The sequence below is a fragment of the Balaenoptera musculus genome, chromosome 20 (genome assembly GCF_009873245.2).
Source record: "Balaenoptera musculus isolate JJ_BM4_2016_0621 chromosome 20, mBalMus1.pri.v3, whole genome shotgun sequence".
NCBI lineage: Eukaryota > Metazoa > Chordata > Mammalia > Artiodactyla > Balaenopteridae > Balaenoptera > Balaenoptera musculus.
Window position 1 is genome coordinate 2,065,122 of NC_045804.1, and position 17,913 is coordinate 2,083,034.

The 17,913-nt window shown below is 42.3% G+C and overlaps 1 long non-coding RNA gene across 1 annotated transcript in view; it reads left to right on the plus strand.

Moving 5' to 3' along the window:
- The window catches only part of LOC118887555, a 47,407-nt gene that overhangs the window by 17,673 nt on the left and 11,821 nt on the right, over positions 1-17,913 (plus strand). Inside the window, exon 2 of the long non-coding RNA XR_005018036.1 lies at positions 15,506-15,668. This is a non-coding gene — a long non-coding RNA (uncharacterized LOC118887555). The remainder of the gene's footprint in view (positions 1-15,505; positions 15,669-17,913) is intronic.

Below are 17,913 nucleotides of genomic sequence, written 5' to 3' on the forward strand. Positions count from 1 at the left end.
GAGGAATAAAAGTGGAGAGTGGAGGTAGAGGGAAGGAATAGGTTAGAAGTGACAGATTGAGGAGACAGGAGAAGATCTGGAACATCAAGAATTGGGAAAATTTTACAAGTTTAGAATAGAAACTAAAAAAAGGAAAAACAAAACTCCTGGGAAATTAAATTTGATGACCAAAGGGAAACGGGAGCCAGAATCCGATAAATTTCCCTGGGAAGGGGAGGATTTATAGATGAAGAGGAATTTGACATGGAAAATTCACTTTTGGCTTTTCCCAACCGCCTGCTGTTTGTGCAATAACAAATGATGTTTCTCAAAACCCAAATGTTTCAGTTTCCTCAGTTGAGAGATGCCATGTTGCTGTTGTACTATTTATAAAGTAAGGCTTTGTTTGTTCAATCTCACTCAGGATGAGAAAGCTGAAAATAAGTCTCTGGGATGGAATTCAAGCCAGCTAAATCAAGGCTACATATAGGACACACATTGTCTGGATGAGACACTAGGTTTTGAGAGGACCTAAAATATAACACCCCTCTAACCTGCCTTAATTGGGAAGAGCTGAAAAAAGGACATAAGAATTAGACAGATGGAGATAAAAATATCACCTTTCTTACTCACAAAGCATTATATTGTAGGACGTGGGTCAATCTGGCCAATAGGTTTGTTTACACGCCCCTGAATCAAACTTGCATCCCTCCCCAAAACTGGAGGCCTTCTTTGCTGGAATGATCCTGCCCCAAACTTTCTGGGTGGCCAAGAAGAAATGAGAATTCAGTGAGAATACAGGTTAACTATAGGTGGCTCTTCCTCAAAGAGAGAATGGAGGCGGGTGGGTGCTGAGTTGAGCAAACTCAGATCCTTTTGCCAAACTCATGAGTCAGATAAGTCATTTTCTCCTTCCCTGGGGTGGAGTCATTAAGGGGGGGAAGAGAGAGCCCTGAGTATCATGCTAATAAATATTGTTCCCGTAGACTGTGTATTAAGTACCCTTCCCCAAACAAGGCACTTGTATTGGGTGCAGGGGCACAGGGGGATATAAAGACAAATAATACATGTCCTAGGGTTCAAGGAACTTATAATCCAGCATGAGAGAGAAGATACAGCATGATGCAATGGGTAAAAACACAGAGATGCGAGAGTGTAGGGCATTCAGTACAGGGTGAGGGAAATGGGAGAAACTGAAGTTGAAAGGGGCCAGAAGGGGCCTTCACAGTCTTCATTAAGGAATTTGGTCTTTATTAGACAGGACTAAGGAGCCATGGAAAGTTTCTGAGTAGCAGAGCGAAAAGTTGGGTTTTGTTACCGGTTATTGAACATAAGTTCGTGTGCCCAACACAGAGTGAGTCCAAACAAACTGAAACATCGGAGTTTGAAGCAGAGAAAGGTTTATTGCAGGGCCATGCAAGTAGATGGGTGTCTCCTGCCCCCAAAGCCCCGAACTCCCCAAAGGGTTTCAGCAAAACCTTTTTAAAGGCAAGGTGGGGGAGGGGTGTGGTTGGTTGGTGCATACTTCTTGGTGCTGGAATCCTTTGTTCTCGCATCTGTCCACATAGGTCAGATAATGGTGTTCCTGTCAACCTTAAACAAAACAAACGTTATTCTCTGTTCTGCAACTTTTTAACTCTGTGTGAATGGAAAAGTGTTATTAAAGGTCAGAGACTTGAGAATGGGTTGTCCTGTATATTTCAGGCTCTAGGCAACATTCTGTTGCAAAAGGTGCAGAGTCAGCATGACTAAGCACAGGCAACAGAGCACAAAGGTGGAAGGAAAAGAAAGAGATCCACACGGAGTCAGACATACTTCTCCCCGTCACAGTTTTAGGAAGGAGTGTGTAGGATGGGCTAGAATGGAGGAGAGGCTCAAGGAAGAGGCAGTGAAGACCTGACTCAGGCAGAATTCAAGAGAGAAGTCAGAGATGGAAACCATAGCGGAGGACTGGTTTGGGGGTATTGAAGAACGTGGGACAGTTAAAGGACCTTCCAAGACAAGGAGGAGCAAAAGAGAAGAAGACATTGAGTTTGGCTTTGTATATTTTGAGTTTGATAGGTTGGAAAGGTTTGTGCTCTCTTAGCAGGGAGTTAGACGTAAACAAAGAAACACACATAGACGAAAACAAATGAACGAGCACTTACCGTGGGGTCAGCCCTGTCTTAGGTACTAGAGACACGAGGGTAAAGATGTTAGATTTTGTCGTTGTCTTCATACAGCTTACCGTTGATCCAAAATCTTCCCATCTATGAGTGGCAGGCTCTCAGCCCTCATTTAAATGATTTCCCAGATGTTGAGGGGACTCTCCCAACGGATGGGTCCAGAAACCAGTCTGTCCCCTGCAGTGCATCTGTCCTGCTTGGACCCTCCCATTCCAGCTCCCATTCCTCTCTTCCAGTCCCACTGCCTGAAAAACCTGTGCTCGGGGGAGCATCAATGTCAAGTGCAAGGGTGCCACCCTGGGCTGGGCTCTGTCTATGCTTTGTCTCCTGAGGTTGCAAAATATCCCTCTTTCTGTCTATAGTTTTACAACAGCTGCCCTGGTTTCTGCCTCTACTGTTTTCCCTCCTGCTGGACCTGAAAGGGACCCCGTGCATGGACATGGTTTCATTCGTCTTCATTTGGTTTGTTCTCCAAATTTCCTCTTTCAAATGCCAGTTACAAATGGAGGAGGCTCCCATGCATGTGAAAGGAGATAGAGGTGTGTGTGTCTGTGTGTGTGTGCATGCACGCACGTGTGGTCTGTTCTAGCAGCAGGCAGATCAAAGTACTTTGCTTCTCAAGTACTTGCAACAAAGTACAATGACTGGGACTTCCCTGGTGGTGCAGTGGTTAAGAATCCACCTGCCAATGCAGGGGACACCAGTTCGGTCCCTGGTCCTGGAAGATCCTGCATGGCGCAGAGCAGCTAAGCCCGTGCGCCACAACTACTGAGCCTGTGCTCTAGAGCCCGCGAGCCACAACTACTGAGCCTGCGCTCTAGAGCCCACAAGCCACAACTACTGAAGCCCTCATGCCACAAGTACTGAACCTGCGCTCTAGAGCCCGTGAGCCACAACTACTGAGCCTGCGTGCTGCAACTACTGAAGCCCGTGTACCTAGAGCCCGTGCTCCGCAACAAGAGAAGCCACCGCAATGAGAAGCCCGCGTGCCGCAATGAAGACCCAATGCAGCCAAAAATAAATAAATAAAATCAATAAATTGATATATTAAAAAAAAGTACAGTGACTGTTGTGTGAAGGGAAGTAAAGAGCCCTGCGAAGACAGATGATTGTGGATCTAATGGTCTAAGACAGAGATTCCCAAACTTCCTGGGTTCACAGAGTCCTTAGTGCCTTAGTAATTCTTCCGCAGCACGCGAGGCCGAAAGAAATACCCAAGTTCTGTTTGTTAAGTGATCAGGTCCAAAAAACTTAGGGTTTATGTCCTAACAATTTAGTAGAAGTTTGAAAAATAATACACAGAAATCGAGAGAAAACTCTTTTATTTTGTTTTGAAAAATGATTACTTGCTAACGTTACATGTGTGCTTGTTGGGGATAACTTCTCAAATGTTGGCATCAGATCAGACCCCGCCACTCTCAGGTCCTTTCCCACAGTGATTGTCAGGTGGTTCTTGCTTTTTGATCACGCCAACTGCCCTAATCCCAACTTTGCTCAAATTTGATCAAAAAGAAGGCAGTGATCTAAAGTTGAAACTGCAAAACATCTTGAATTAGGAATTATGTGTCCAACAGAGTCAACCACTGTAGGATTTCCCTTGAAATTAAAAAATACCCCAGAGTGTTCCCTGTGAATTTGCTACCGTGCTCTGGGGCATCACAATGCACTGGGGTAGGGGGCTCAAAGGAGGCCTCTGCGGGAAAGGAGGTTTGAACCAAGACACTAATTATCATTAATGAACATTAATTAATGGGTAGGAATAGTCCAGGCAAAAGGGTCCCTGTAACAACGTAGTGAACAGGGTGACGTTTTGTGAGGGTCTCGTTCACGGAGGAATGTGGATTTTACAGCCCTTATCATGATCTGCGTTTTTATATATATACATATGTGTGTGTATATATATGGTATATACATATATACATATGTGTATATATATATATGGTAATATATGTAATGATATTTTATATATAAAATATTTTAGATATTTTATATATTATGTAATAATATAGTTTGTAATACAGAATTATATACTACATTATTTATATTTTATATAGTGTGTAATATACTTTACAATATGAAAGCAGCATATCTACACATGTGAATATACACTCACGTCCGACTGTCTTCTTACGGCCATGCAGGGATGGGAAGGTTGTTCGCTTGGCGTGATGACCCAGAGCGTGTGCCCAGTGGAAGCTGTGAGTCCTGGGTCTGTAGCACAATTAGCACAGTTTTAGCACTTCCTCTAGCAACATTTGGGAAGAGGAACAGAGAGAATGGATGGTTGGCTTTATTCAGGGTCAGGAATTGCTAAAGAAAAAAAAAAAAAAAAAAAAAAAAAAAAGCTGTGGCAGAAAATCAAGGGGTTTGAAGGTGTGAAGATTTCGAAAGTTCGCTATCTTAACCTCAAAGCGTGGCTTTCACAATGCCTTGTCGCGGGGGGCACTGTTGGGGGGATGCCTTTTGTGGCTCTTTATCCCTGATTTGTAAAATTCTGTGATGACGTGCCTTTGAGGTAGGTGTCTTTTTGCTTCTGATGCTGGGCTCCTAGAATGCTCTTTCAACCTGGAGGCTCCTTTCTCCTTGTATATATATATTTCCTACCTACTGTTTTCTGTTTGGAAGTAGAGCTCCTGTTATTATTTGGCTGTTCAACCTTCTGGATTGATCCTTTCTTTCATGTCTCTCTCCCCTCCACCCAATAGTTTTCATCTCCTTATCTCTATATTTGTTCTCTTTCTGGGAGAGAAACTAGGATGAACTTTATCTTCAAGTTCATCAAGAGAAATTTTTATTTTGAGAGCTTTCCCTTTACTTTTCGAGAACTCTTTTTTGCTCTCTGATTAATAAATTCTTGTTTTATGGATACATTATTCTCCTCATCTCTCTCCAAGGATGTTATTTAACATTTTTTAAAAAATCCTGCATTTTCTGTTTTCCTTTCCTCTTCCTCCCTCCCTCCCTCCCCTCCCTCCTTCCTTCCTTCCTTCTTCCTTTGTCTCTCTCTGTCTCTTTGCTTCTTTCTCTGTTTTTCTTAATTAACCAAAGTTCTGAGAAAATTGAGAAATAAGACAAAAACCTAAGGCAGATGGGAGATCAAAACACCACTTCTATTAAACTGTTAAAAGCTCAGGTTGAGATGTGGCTTAGAGTGAGAGCCAAGTGGGCCTGTGGCCTGAACCCTAGAATGTGTAGACTTACACACCCACTCATGGGCGGTGCTGGCCCCAGACAGACCTCCTCTCATGGTGAGACTTGTATCAGGGAAGACCAGAAGGAAACATGCTGTCTCCTGGACAGACTCTCTCCCAAGAAGAAAGCGGGGCGGGGGTTGAACTAAGCGTGGCCAGATGTTCTCAGATGAACCATTCTTGCTCCGTGGGAGGAGCAGGTGAGGGTTTGGGAGAGGCCAAGAGTGAGTCACATCTCCATTCGGAAGAAGACACCGGAAGTTGGTACGTTTCCCTGCTGACGTCTGCTTGCGGGGAGGATCCTTGCCTGCACAGGAGTAGGTGAAGGTGTTGATGGTGATGAATATCGGCTTCCACCGCACACTCTAGGGTGACTTCTTGTGACCCCCTCCCACACTCTGTGCCATCAGATATCCCCAATTTATGTGTCTCTTTGAAGTCCAGCAGTGGGGAGAAGCAGTTCTTTTCTCAGTCCTCCTCTTTTATTCATGGTGTTCTCTGCCCGGCTAAATAAGCTACTCCTCCTGCCCTGCTTTCCATTCTTGAAGATTCTATTGATCCATTCAAGGATATCCCTTCTCCTGAAGTCTCTGTCCTTGAGCATTTATATTTCTGTTCCTTTACTGTGTAAAGAGGTGCATTAAAGCACAAGCTCTGGATTCTTACACTTGCTTTGCCACAAACTAATTGTATGCCTTTGGACAAATTCCTTGACTGCTCCAAGCCTTAGAATTTTTTCATCTGTAAAACAGGTTGTTATAAGGTTTTTTTTTTTTTTTTTACCAAGTCCAAGCTCATACTGTTTGCCGCATGAAAGGACAATAAATCGAAAAACTAGTTATTGGGGCAAGGAATAGTGGCTTTATTTGGAAAGCCAGCAGACCGAGAAGCTGGTGGGCTAGTGTCCCAAAGAATCCTCTTCCCCGAGTTAGAATTCAGGCTTCTTTTATACTAAAAGGGGAGGGCGTGTGGTTGGTTGTTGCAGACTTCTTGGTGTCAGAATCCTTTGTTCTTGCATCTGTCCCCATAGGGCAGGTCATGATGTTCCTGTAAACCTCCAACAAGACAAATGTTATTCTCTGTTCTGCAACTTTTTCTCTATGAATGAATGGGAAAGTGTTATACCTATAAAGGTCAGAGCCTTGAGAATGGGCTACCCTGTATATTTCAGGCTATAAGCAACATTCTTTTAGTGATTAACTTATAGAAAAAGCAATAGAGTACAAAGGTTAAAGTAAAAGAAACAGATCCAATATGGAATCAGATTTGCTCTTTCCTATTACAGTTTAATGTTATAATACCTGTAAAACATTCATATCAATGTCTGACACATCATGATAAATTTTAATTATCATCATTGTAATCTCATTATCTTCTTAGCAGAGTTTTGGGAAGGGTAGAATGTAAATGCAAGTGTTCTATCACCATCTTTCTATTCGGTCTTCACAGTTCTCATTTTTATTGGTGTTTCATCCAGACTGTAATTTCCATGAAGGCAGAGTTGATCTTTCTCTTATTCTTTACTGTATCCATTGCACTCGGCACAACACATAGGCCTGGAAATATTTGTGGAGTGAGTCAGTGGAAACAAATTCACTCATAATGCTCTTTGTAGGAGGCAATATTGTGTAGTACTTGAGAACATGGGCTTTTGAATCAGGCTTCTTGGGCTTGATTTAGTGCTGGGTCACTCACTGGTTGTATAACCTTGGACACATTCTTAATTTCTCCAGTTCTCAATTTCCTCACCTGTAAAATGAGGGTAAAACAGTGCCTGCCTCTTAGGGCTCATATGAAGACTAAAAGAAATAAACCGTATGAAGCCCTTGGCATAATGCCTGGCATGTCATAATTGCTCGGTCAATGCTAGCTGCTATTATTGTTGTTATAATTGTTTATTTCCTGCATACCAGTCACTGGGATAGGCACAGTATACGTGTCATTGACCGAGTGCCTACAGTTTGCTGTGTCCTGTACTTAATCCTGTAGTAGTTGAGAGTGTGGTATCTATAGTCAGATGGCCAGGGTTTGAATACGGGTGTCAGATGAATAATTTTGAACAAGTTACTTGACCCTGTTGAATCTTACTATCAATGCTTGTGGAATGAGGTTATAAAAAAACCTATGTGTTGGACAGTTATGAGGCAGACCATGTAAACCTTAGCACAGAGCCTAGCACAGGGTAAATACATGGTCGGTAAATATTAGCTGTGTTGATGAGACGATGCTGGTGATTACTGTCGTTACTGACTGGGGTTCTTGGCCTCCTTAATCAATAGAAATTGACTAGAGACCAGACAAGAAATTCAGGCAAGGTTTTACTGGGGCCCCTGCTGCAGCAGGGGGGACCGAGAACAAGTAACAGGTCCCCTTGCTCGCTCAGGGCAGGGCGAGCTGGCTCCTTACATGGGGTGAGGGCAGGGGTGCATCCGGGGGTCGGGCAGGAGGGGTGGCTGACGTGGTCTGCCCGCCCCTTAGGTGGTGTTGAGTGCAGGGGGCCTGCACAGGACTCTGCTTTTGCTCCCGACACCCTGCTTTTGCTCCGAGCTCTTCAGAAGTGGCAGTTGGGCTTTTTGGTCTTTTTGTATCTTTTGTCCAGAATTTGCCCCAACTGGGCATGCAAGCAGTTATTTTTAGTCCCTTATAGTTTCTTTGTAGTTTGTTGCCTGAGGAGACGTTTGTCCAGGTGCAAGCCCTGCAGCAAAGGGTGCCAGGTCCCAGCCTGTCTCACTATGACAGTGATGATGAGGACCATGACAAAGATGACTGATAGTGGTGATGACCAGGACAGAGTCATGGTGATGGCAATGTCGACCACGATGCTAGGGACGAAAATGACTCTACTGACTTGTGAAGTAGCAGAGCGTGGAGGTCATATGCTCGGCTTATAGCATCAGAAGGTCCTGGAGTTGAGTATCTGTTCTGTCTCACTGATTGTGTGACCTTGGACAAGTTCTTTTCTCTAGTTACATTTCTGCATATTCATCTGTAAAAAACAGTAACTATTTCACAGGGCTGTTGGGAGGTTCAAATAGGACACTATATGTCATCAATTCTAGGATGTATATTGTCCATAGTTTAACGGCTCTGAAGTCAAGGATGCATCTTACAATTATTGCCAGACAGGTGGCACATAAATTGGATATTTGTGAAGCAAGTATTCATCAGTGGAGAAATGACCACAGTTCCATGTTTTTTCTTGCAAAACAATGACGGTTTCATGAGACCCTAAGGAAGGGATTCGATAAAGTGAGTCGATATCGACTCATTCGATATCGATGAGTAGATAAAACTGCGTTATTTATTTATTTATTTTGGAAATACACACAGAAGGATTTTTTTTATCCCTTGCTAAGCTATGTGATTGAAGGCAGGAGAAATTGTGAAGTTCCACAGACTAGATGGAAGAAATTTCAAAGCAGTGAGAGGTTGTTGTGATTGATTGTAGTATGATCAAGAAAGCACCAACAGCAAAAGCTGCAGAACAGGTGTCAGTGTTAGAAGAAAATCCCGGAGGAGAATCATTGGTCGCCTGAATTTTGTGTGGAAAAATATGGACGTTGATGACTCAGATTGAAAAACGGTTTAGAACGTTCAGACTCAACGTTTTAAATGTCTTATATTTTCTTTCTCATTAAGACACACACAGAAGGGATCTGTGATAAACAGTCACTAACCATATGTCTAAAGCAGCTCTCTCAATAAGTAGACAGTAAAAATTCAAAGTGATAAGAAAGCTTCACGCCATAACTTTATTGGGAGCGTTTTACTTCCTTTTCGGCGGCATAGAGAATAGCAGTATTTACATCTAGGTTTGATGTACAACAGGAACGCGCGTAGCCCTCTTGGCACAGTGCCATAGCCTTTATGGACTTGTTTTTGTCCCATTTTGCCTCCATAAGATTTACAAAAACTTAGAAAAATATATACTGGTGGTAGCCAGCCTTCGAAAGGCTTCCCGGTGATTCCTGCATCCTGGTTTTCATGCCCTTATGTATGTTTCATGCCTTCCATGTTGAATGGGGCTGACACGTGCGGATAAGAGGATGTCGCAGAAATGACAGAGCATGTAACTATTGGTCATTCAAACACTGCGGCATCCGTCCTCCTCTTAGGTCACTCACTCTGAGGGAAACCAGCTACTGTGTCACCGAAGACACTGGAGCAGTCCTGAGAGAGGGTGCACATGGGGAGGAAACGAGTCCTCTTGCCGAGAGCCAGAACAGCTGTAAATATTTATGTATGGAAATCAGATTGTCCTCTTCGTGTTTTTCTATAACCTACTTTTTCTTTTTTTTAAAGATTTATTGATTGATTGATTGATTGATTGCTATGTTGGGTCTTTGTTTTTTTCTGTGCTAAGGCTTTCTCTAGTTGCGGCAAGCGGGGGCCACTCTTCATCGCGGTGCGCGGGCCTCTCACCATCGCGGCCTCTCTTGTTGCGGAGCACAGGCTCCAGACGCGCAGGCTCAGTAGTTGTGGCTCACGGGCCTAGTTGCTCCGCGGCATGTGGGATCTTCCCAGACAAGGGCTCGAACCCGTGTCCCCTGCATTGGCAGGCAGATTCTCAACCACTGCGCCACCAGGGAAGCCAAGCCCTCTGTAACCTACTTTTTAAAATACAGTAAAGTCTTGTTTCACTGTGTGTGTATCCACATCGGGGTCAAAATTCATTGACTGTTACATTGAAGATTTTGTCCTTTCCTATGTGTATATTATTTCTTAATTTTTTTTTTACATTATATGTATGTTTTATATTTGATAACTTGATAGATGGGAATAATGTATCTGCTTGTTTGTTTGACCTTGCAAGTGGGTCATCATTACACCTAAAAGAGGGCCACCAAATTTCTTTGATTGACCATCAGTACATTTTTTTTTTTTTTAACAATTAGAATTTTCCTCTCTGGCCAGGTAGTGAAAGCCTTATCGGTATTGTATCTGCAAATCAACATTAAATCTCCTTGGTGGATGCAACTTGAAAAAAATACAGTAATGTCTTGGAAATTTCTTTCCATGTCAATAAATAATAGACCATCATTGGGAATGAATGCAGAGTGTTTCTTTGTACGTATCTGCCATATTTTGCTTAATCAATCCTCTAGTAATGGACTTTTAAGTGATTTCTAATCTTTCTCTATTGCATAGTAAAGCACGCAGCGATAAACATCCTTGTGTAATTCCTAGAATTGTGACTGCTGGTTAAAAGGTATGCTGGTTTACACTTTGACACATATTTCCAAGCCAACCTGGAGAAATATTGCTCACTGTTGTTTCATTTTTATGTAGTAAAATCGATCTCTTTACTTTTTGATTTCTTCTATTCAAATCTTGGTAAACTTTTTTTTTTTCAAAGCCTTGGCATATCTTTTTGTCATTTTTTCTATAATTTGAGTTTTTACACAGATACAACTTTAACCCAACTGGTGCTTGCAGGCTTTTGATTTCCAGTTTTATTAGAAATAAAGTGACTAACTTTTTCTTCAGGGCAGTAGTCAGGTGTTTGAGGTAGTGTTTACTTTTTTGTAAATAGTTATTATTATTCTTATTTCTACAAGTTGTTCATGACTCTTTCTTGTGAAAAAATGCAAAAACAAAGCACAAAGCAAGAGATAAATAAACAGCCCATGGACCTCTTCAACCACCCCTCGACCATCACATCCATTCCTCTCCGCAGAGGTAACCTGGGTTTATTACTTTTGTATGTATCCTACCATTCACTTTCTTTTGTATTTACATATATAACATGTGCATATAAAACCATATAGATCCTGTGTTTTTGTTCTAATATAAATGCGATCACGCATATGTATTCTGCAGATTGCTTTTTCTACCCAGTAATATGACATGGTTCGCTCTCTGTATCTAGACTTACCTTACTCCTTTTAACTGGTACGTAGTATCTCATAATACAGATGTGCCTTGGTTTACTTAACCATTTCAACTAATGGATATTTAGGTTTTTGCACTATTAAAAAAGATGGTGCTGTCAGCAACTTTGTATACGTGCTTCTTTTGGGAACCTTTTCTCTAGGAGGATAAGAGAAGCAGAATTTCTAGGTCAAAGGAGAAGTACATTTGAAGTACAGTTTCATTTCATTTTCAGTGTTTCTCGACCTTTTTTTCCCCCATTATCACTGCCCCTAAGAAAAAAATTAAATGAAATTATTAAATGCAATTAAATACTTCAATTAATTAAAATTAAATGTGTCTCTGATGAGAGAAATTAACTTCTAGGGAATAAGATTTTGTGGGGTAGAGTTGAGCTTTGGAGGGCCGTGCACCGTTCTCATAGCCAAGGTATTTTCAGCTCTAAGAACCGGTTTTCCTCCCACCGAGAATGCATGATTTAGATAAACACAAGCTGAAAACATTTTTTGTTGGGTGGAAAAGACACATCCCTCTTTTGTGATGACCGCAGGATGTCACATAGAAGTCTTGTCACCGGGAAGCACTTAGCGCTTGTGCCTTGCCTGGAACCCTCAAAAAATAGTTACTGAATTGAACTGAATGTTGTTGATAACAACGTCCAAGAGTGTTATCACGCTTGTTCTAAAGCAGAGCAGAGAGACACTACTAATTTGTCCTCCTTCCTCAGACCTTAATTAATGTTGTCAAGAATCCCTAGAATATTGCTAGGCAATTCACCAAGGAAAAAATGTGGGAAAGAAATAATTGGGCTGGAGGCTGTCACTCATGGGAGTTTGCTCACACATTCCTTTTGTAGTAGCTTTTATTTTTTACATGTTTAAGAAGAATGGAATCTGAGGCCCAGGAGACTCAGCCTTTGAAATACGCTTTGTGACAAGCAGGATGGCAGGAACACCAAGCCATTGCGTTGGTTCTGTGAAAAAAACTTTGATGAGTGACTCTGGAAGAAATTGGGCCCCTCAGACGTTGGAAAACTGCAAAATGAAAGCCATGACATTTAGAAATAATTAATTCTAGCTCTGCACTATGAACGCACCAATCAAACTGATGTGAAAGGAAGGCGTTCTAAACAATCACAGGAATGAGACACAAAGTCGCCAAGTGGGGAGGCTTGGAATAGGGCTGGAGACACAGCTGCTGTCTCAGTGCTGTTGGGGCAAAGAAGGATGCTCACCCCTTCTGTATTTCAGAAAAGCTGTGGTCTATTCCGCCCTGCACGGCCGTGTAAATCTTGGGCAAATCGATTGGTGATTCTGGTCCCCGGCTGAGCTGGAGGAGCTGGAAGCCAAAAGGTTTTGCTCAAGTCACTTGGGTGGAGAGATTTAATGTCAAAACATTTAGAACTGCAGCTGGGAGCTAATAAAATGCTCACGGAAGAATGAAGAGACTTCCTCAAGTTCTCAGTCACACTTTTATGCATATGTGAATGTTTTTATTTCCATAGTTATGGTTTCCCTTTCACATGGATTAGAAAAAAAATACAACTTAGCACATCAAACTACTGATTTCATAGGTCTTATTTATTGCCTAGGATGTGGCTTCTAAAAAAACCAAATTCGTTGTAAATTGATTTATGTAAAAATAATGTATAAGGGTTGTATATGGAAATGGTTTAAAAACATGAAGATGTTTCTAGAATGACTAGTTTGAGAAACAGTGATGTAAGCCATTCTTTCCGAGAGTTGACTACACTGCCCACCATTTAGCGTGGACCCGACGGAAGCAGTTAAAACCATTTACTGTGTCTTCTGCAGCTGAAAAGGAAGAGCAGGGAAGAAATCTCCAAGACGGTCTCAGCTCCTTTGTTAGGTATCGACACACAAAACACCTCCTCTTACAAACACTAAAAACTGACATTTATTGAGAGCTCACTGTGCCGGGTGTCATTCTAAATGTTTTTAATGTATTTTGTTCCATCTAATCCTTTCGACAATCCTGGAAGCTAAATTCCATTATTATCATCATTGTCCCCATTTTACAGGTTAGGAAACTGAGGCCCAGAGAGCACTTTGCTTAAGGCTCTAGAGCTGATAATAAAGAGGGCAGGGTTCGATCTCAGGCAGACTCCCTCCAGGCCTGGACTCCTCTCTGTGCTTATGATAGGGTTTCACACAGCTCCCACTGTGAGCTGGAGCAGTTGGGGGTCTCATGTTTTTAAAAAAGACTTTATATATTTTTTAGGGAAGTTTAGGTTTAAGACAAAATTGAGAGGAAGGCACAGAGATGTCCCATATTCCCCCTGCCCCCTCCCCCCACACAGCCTCCCGGTGATCCACATCCCTCACCAGAGCCAGACGTGTGTTACAACGGATGAACTTACATTAACTCATCGTCTGAAATCCGTCGTTTACCTTTGGGTTCACTCTTGGTGTTGGATATTCTATGGGTTTGGACAATTGTATAATGACGTTTACCTATCATGATAATGTCATACAGAGTATTTTCATGGCCCTAAAAGTCCTCTGTGCTCCAGTGTTGGGTGGGGCCCAAGAGCCATTTGTAACAAGCTCCCAGGTGATGCTATTCCTGTGGATCCTTGGACCACACTTTGCATATAAAGACCCAGAATCCTTTGTGACTGTAGGAAGCACCTCTCTTGTCATTTCCGTACCTGTCCTGTCTGTAAAGCAGCAATTGAGTTAAAAGTGCGCATGAAATTGGATCCACACTCAGGATATTTGGCAGTCAGAGGGGAACCAGATACAGCACCTGTTTTTCTGTGGATTTCTCCCTTCCTTTATTTGTTGGCTAAAAATGGAGCCTGTCTAGCTCCTCTCAAAGAGAAAAGCAAACAGTGGCATCAAGTCCACAGAGCACAAAGGTGGACGCTGCCCCTTCCAGGAAACAGGGTTCCTAGTACATTTGGAGAGGTTCACTATTCGTCTTGGGCCTTGGGCTGCACATTGGTGTTTAACTTTATGTAACATTTTGGCCCTTTCCCTACGAAGAAGTGTTTCGAAATTGTTTGACGTCCCTGCTCTGGGATGTCTATAAAGAAACAAATTGTCCTTTAATACGAGATGACTTGGCAGTAAAGCATGGCCTGTCCCTTTTGCTGTCCAGAAATTTCCCAAACTTGTGGTCTGTAAAGTCTTCCTTTCCATCCTTCCCTGAGATACCCTTTGAGACAGGAGACCGCCAGGAATGCTCGCCTGCTTTGCATTCAATTGTATAAGTTGTCATAGGTGTGAATGTTAGCCCAGAAGCCTGAGTGTACAAGAAAAACAACTTACAATGTATTTCTGAAATTCAATCTAACTTCTATTTCAAACCCTTATTTCACCAGAGTGGAAAACATTTAATCTCGGTTAACTGTTTTTTTTTTCTTTTTTTGCTCTAGGATTGTATTTAAATTTGGGGGAACCAAATGTCCCACGGGCTTATCTACTCTTTAATGAAGTTACAAGGGCATTTGATGAGACAACTGCCACCCAACTTGGTCTTCCTTCATTGGCCCAAGCATGTCCCCTTAGGGACTTCCTTGTTCCTGTTGCGTGGTTCCTACCTGGCTTTACTCTTACTCAGGATGTTTTCCAAGAAATATTTTGTCTAGGCTGAGAGTCCTTTCCAGGCCCTAACATCCTGGGCTTTTAAAACATTACAGTCTGGAAAGTATTATTTTTTCCCTTTGCTTCTTTCTTTACATCATCCCCTGAACCAATAAGCATGAAATAGCTTTGCTGTTAAAAACGGAAGAAGGGCCCAAAAGGAGAGAACAAAAGTTAACAGTATTTGAAATATATTACCTTGCTACAAAATCTAATGCCCCAGGTGAACTGCCATGAAATGTGTGTAGATCTAAGTGTGTTTTGATTTTTTCCACCCTGTAGGCATTTTTTTTTTTCTAGAATAAGTTTTGCTCTCTCTTTTTTTTTTTTTTTTAAATTAATTCATTCATTTATTTTTGGCTATGTTGGGTCTTCGTTTCTGCACGAGGGCTTTCTCTAGTTGCGGCGAGCGGGGGCCACTCTTCATCGCGGTGCGCGGGCCTCTCACCATCGCGGCCTCTCTTGTTGCGGAGCACAGGCTCCAGACGCGGAGGCTCAGTAGTTGTGGCTCACGGGCCTAGTTGCTCCACGGCATGTGGGATCTTCCCAGACAAGGGCTCGAACCCGTGTCCCCTGCATTGGCAGGCAGATTCTCAACCACTGCGCCACCAGGGAAGCCCCCCTGTAGGCATTTTAATGATACTATAATTCTCCTAGAAGCTACTCTTCATGTTTGGCCTTCTTTCTTAAGGTTCACCCGATGTCTGCTAAAAACGTGTGGTGTCTGGAGAGGTGGGAGCTCCGGAGCTGGAGAAGGAAGGAAAATAAGAGAACCCTCCTGGAAACTTTGCTGGGTTATGCTTTGGAAAACGTGGCTTATACCAATGGCCCAACCTATGTGCGTTTGTAGCAAGGTGAGATAAACTAATTAACTCAATTCCATTCATTGAGATAGTACTGGTGGCAAGTTCATTTTACTGTGTTCTGTAACTGGGTGGTAGTTAAGGACATCAGCTTTGGAGTGAGAAAGCGTATGTTCGATTCCTGGTTCTGGCACTTTTCACATTGTTGACCTTGGGCAAGCTACTCCACCTCGCCAGTTTTTAAAATGGGGATAAGAGGAGTACAGCACCTGCCCTTCGTATCCGCGGGTTTCATATCCGTAGATTCAACCCATGGAGGATTTCCAATCGCGAAATTACGATCTGCGGTTGGTTGAATCCTCGGATGCAAAACCCCGCAGATATGGTCGACTGTACTCGCTTAGGACAGCATTTTATATGAGGGACTTGAGCATCCGCAAATTTGGGTATCGGCAGGGGCTCCTGGGACCCATCACCCAGGGATGTCAAGGGACGACTGTATGGGATAGGGCTGTTTAAATGTTTAAATGAGTCACTCAAATGCATGTTAAGAGTTTAGCGCAATGAATGCCTGGCCTTTGGCAAGCACAGAATAAATGTTAATTTATGATAATCATCATACAAATAGGGTTGGTTTTCTGAAAATTTCCCCTTTTTAGTTATCATCAAGGAGGTCCATTGTTTGGTCCTTGTTTATGAAGATGGAAAAACCCAAGAGGCACAAAGACCTTTATTTAACTGTGCATGAGTCTGAAAGCAGGCAAAGCCTCTGATGTACACTAGCCGTTGTTTCTTTCACCATGGGAATTATGGCTCTAACATATTTTATTTTGAGCATGTTGATTTAGCAAACCTAAGACCCTGGTTTTTATATACAAGATTTGAAGCATGGCCTCTTGTAACATATTCTCAGATGCTTGTAGTGGGAAGACTAGGTTAGGCTGTACCTGTTGACATCATGACTGGTCATGTCCAAAAAGCAAGACACATGCTTTGGAGGTGGCAAAGGAAAGGGTATTTTCACCCTAAACACACAGTTCATTTCAGTAATTGAGGCTGGATATTCACAAGTTGCAAAACTCTAGACAGGTGTTCACAAGCCATGAGCAAGGACTGATAAAATTCACAGAGCTCTAAGCTGAGTCTTATCGTCAGAGAGTTCATACATATGCAGGAGTCTTCGTCCGCTGCCACGAGCGTGATTTCTGGGCTCCGGCTCCAATTTTATGGACTCCTTCTATCCAGGAACCTAAGCTTGGGAGTGACAGACATCTGCCTACCTCTGAGTTCCAACTCAGGTTGGCTGCTGTTACGTCACCCAGCTAATCCTTTTGGGGTGTCTCCATAGAGCCCCGCTTCCCTACACACTCTCCTTCACTTCTTTAATATTCCCTCCCCCCTTACCTCCCCTTTTGCTTTTTTCTTTCTAGCCTGCTCTCCACCAAAACAAACATCACAGAAATTAACCAGTATCATCTGGTAAGGCACAAGTTGCATGGCTGTGTAGCACAGTAGTATAATACTTTACCTCTTTCCAGAGAAAGAGTTTGGAATTTTGGTCCTGCCTCCACCCATTTCAAATTAAAAAGGCCGACAACGGCAGCGCCCGTGAGGATGTGGGGAAATGAGAACCGACTTCATTACTGCTGGGAATGTAAAGTTGTAGAAACACTTTAGGAAAAAGTCTGACAGTTTCTCATAAAGTTTATACACTTACCAGACGATCCAGAAATGTCACTCCTAGGTGTGTACGTAAAAGAAATGAAAACATACATCCACAAAAAGAATTATACAGAAATGTTTATTGCAGTTTTATTTATAATAACAAAAAAAAAAAAAAAAAAAAAAAAACCCTGGAAGCAGCCCAGACGTTCACCAGATAGTGAATGGATAAAGAAATTGTGATATATCCATTCGGTGGATATAAAGCAATAAAAAGAAACAAAAACTACTTTATACCTGCATCAGCATGGCTGTATCTCAAAAACCTTATGATGCGTGGAAGGAAATAGAGTAAATGGTATCTATGAAATTCTACAGCAGACAAAACCAGTCTAGAGTGACAGTTCAGTGGTTGCCTGGGGCTGAAGGTAGAGATGGAGAGCTTTTTGGAATGAAGACAAAGTTCTGCATCTTGACTGTGGTGGTGGTTACACAGATGTGTGTGTTTTTCAAAACTCACTGACTGTATATATATTTTCCCAGTTTTATTGAGAAATAATTGACATACATCACTGGATAAATTTAAGGCGTGTAGCATGATGGTTTGATTTACATATATGGTGAAATATATGAA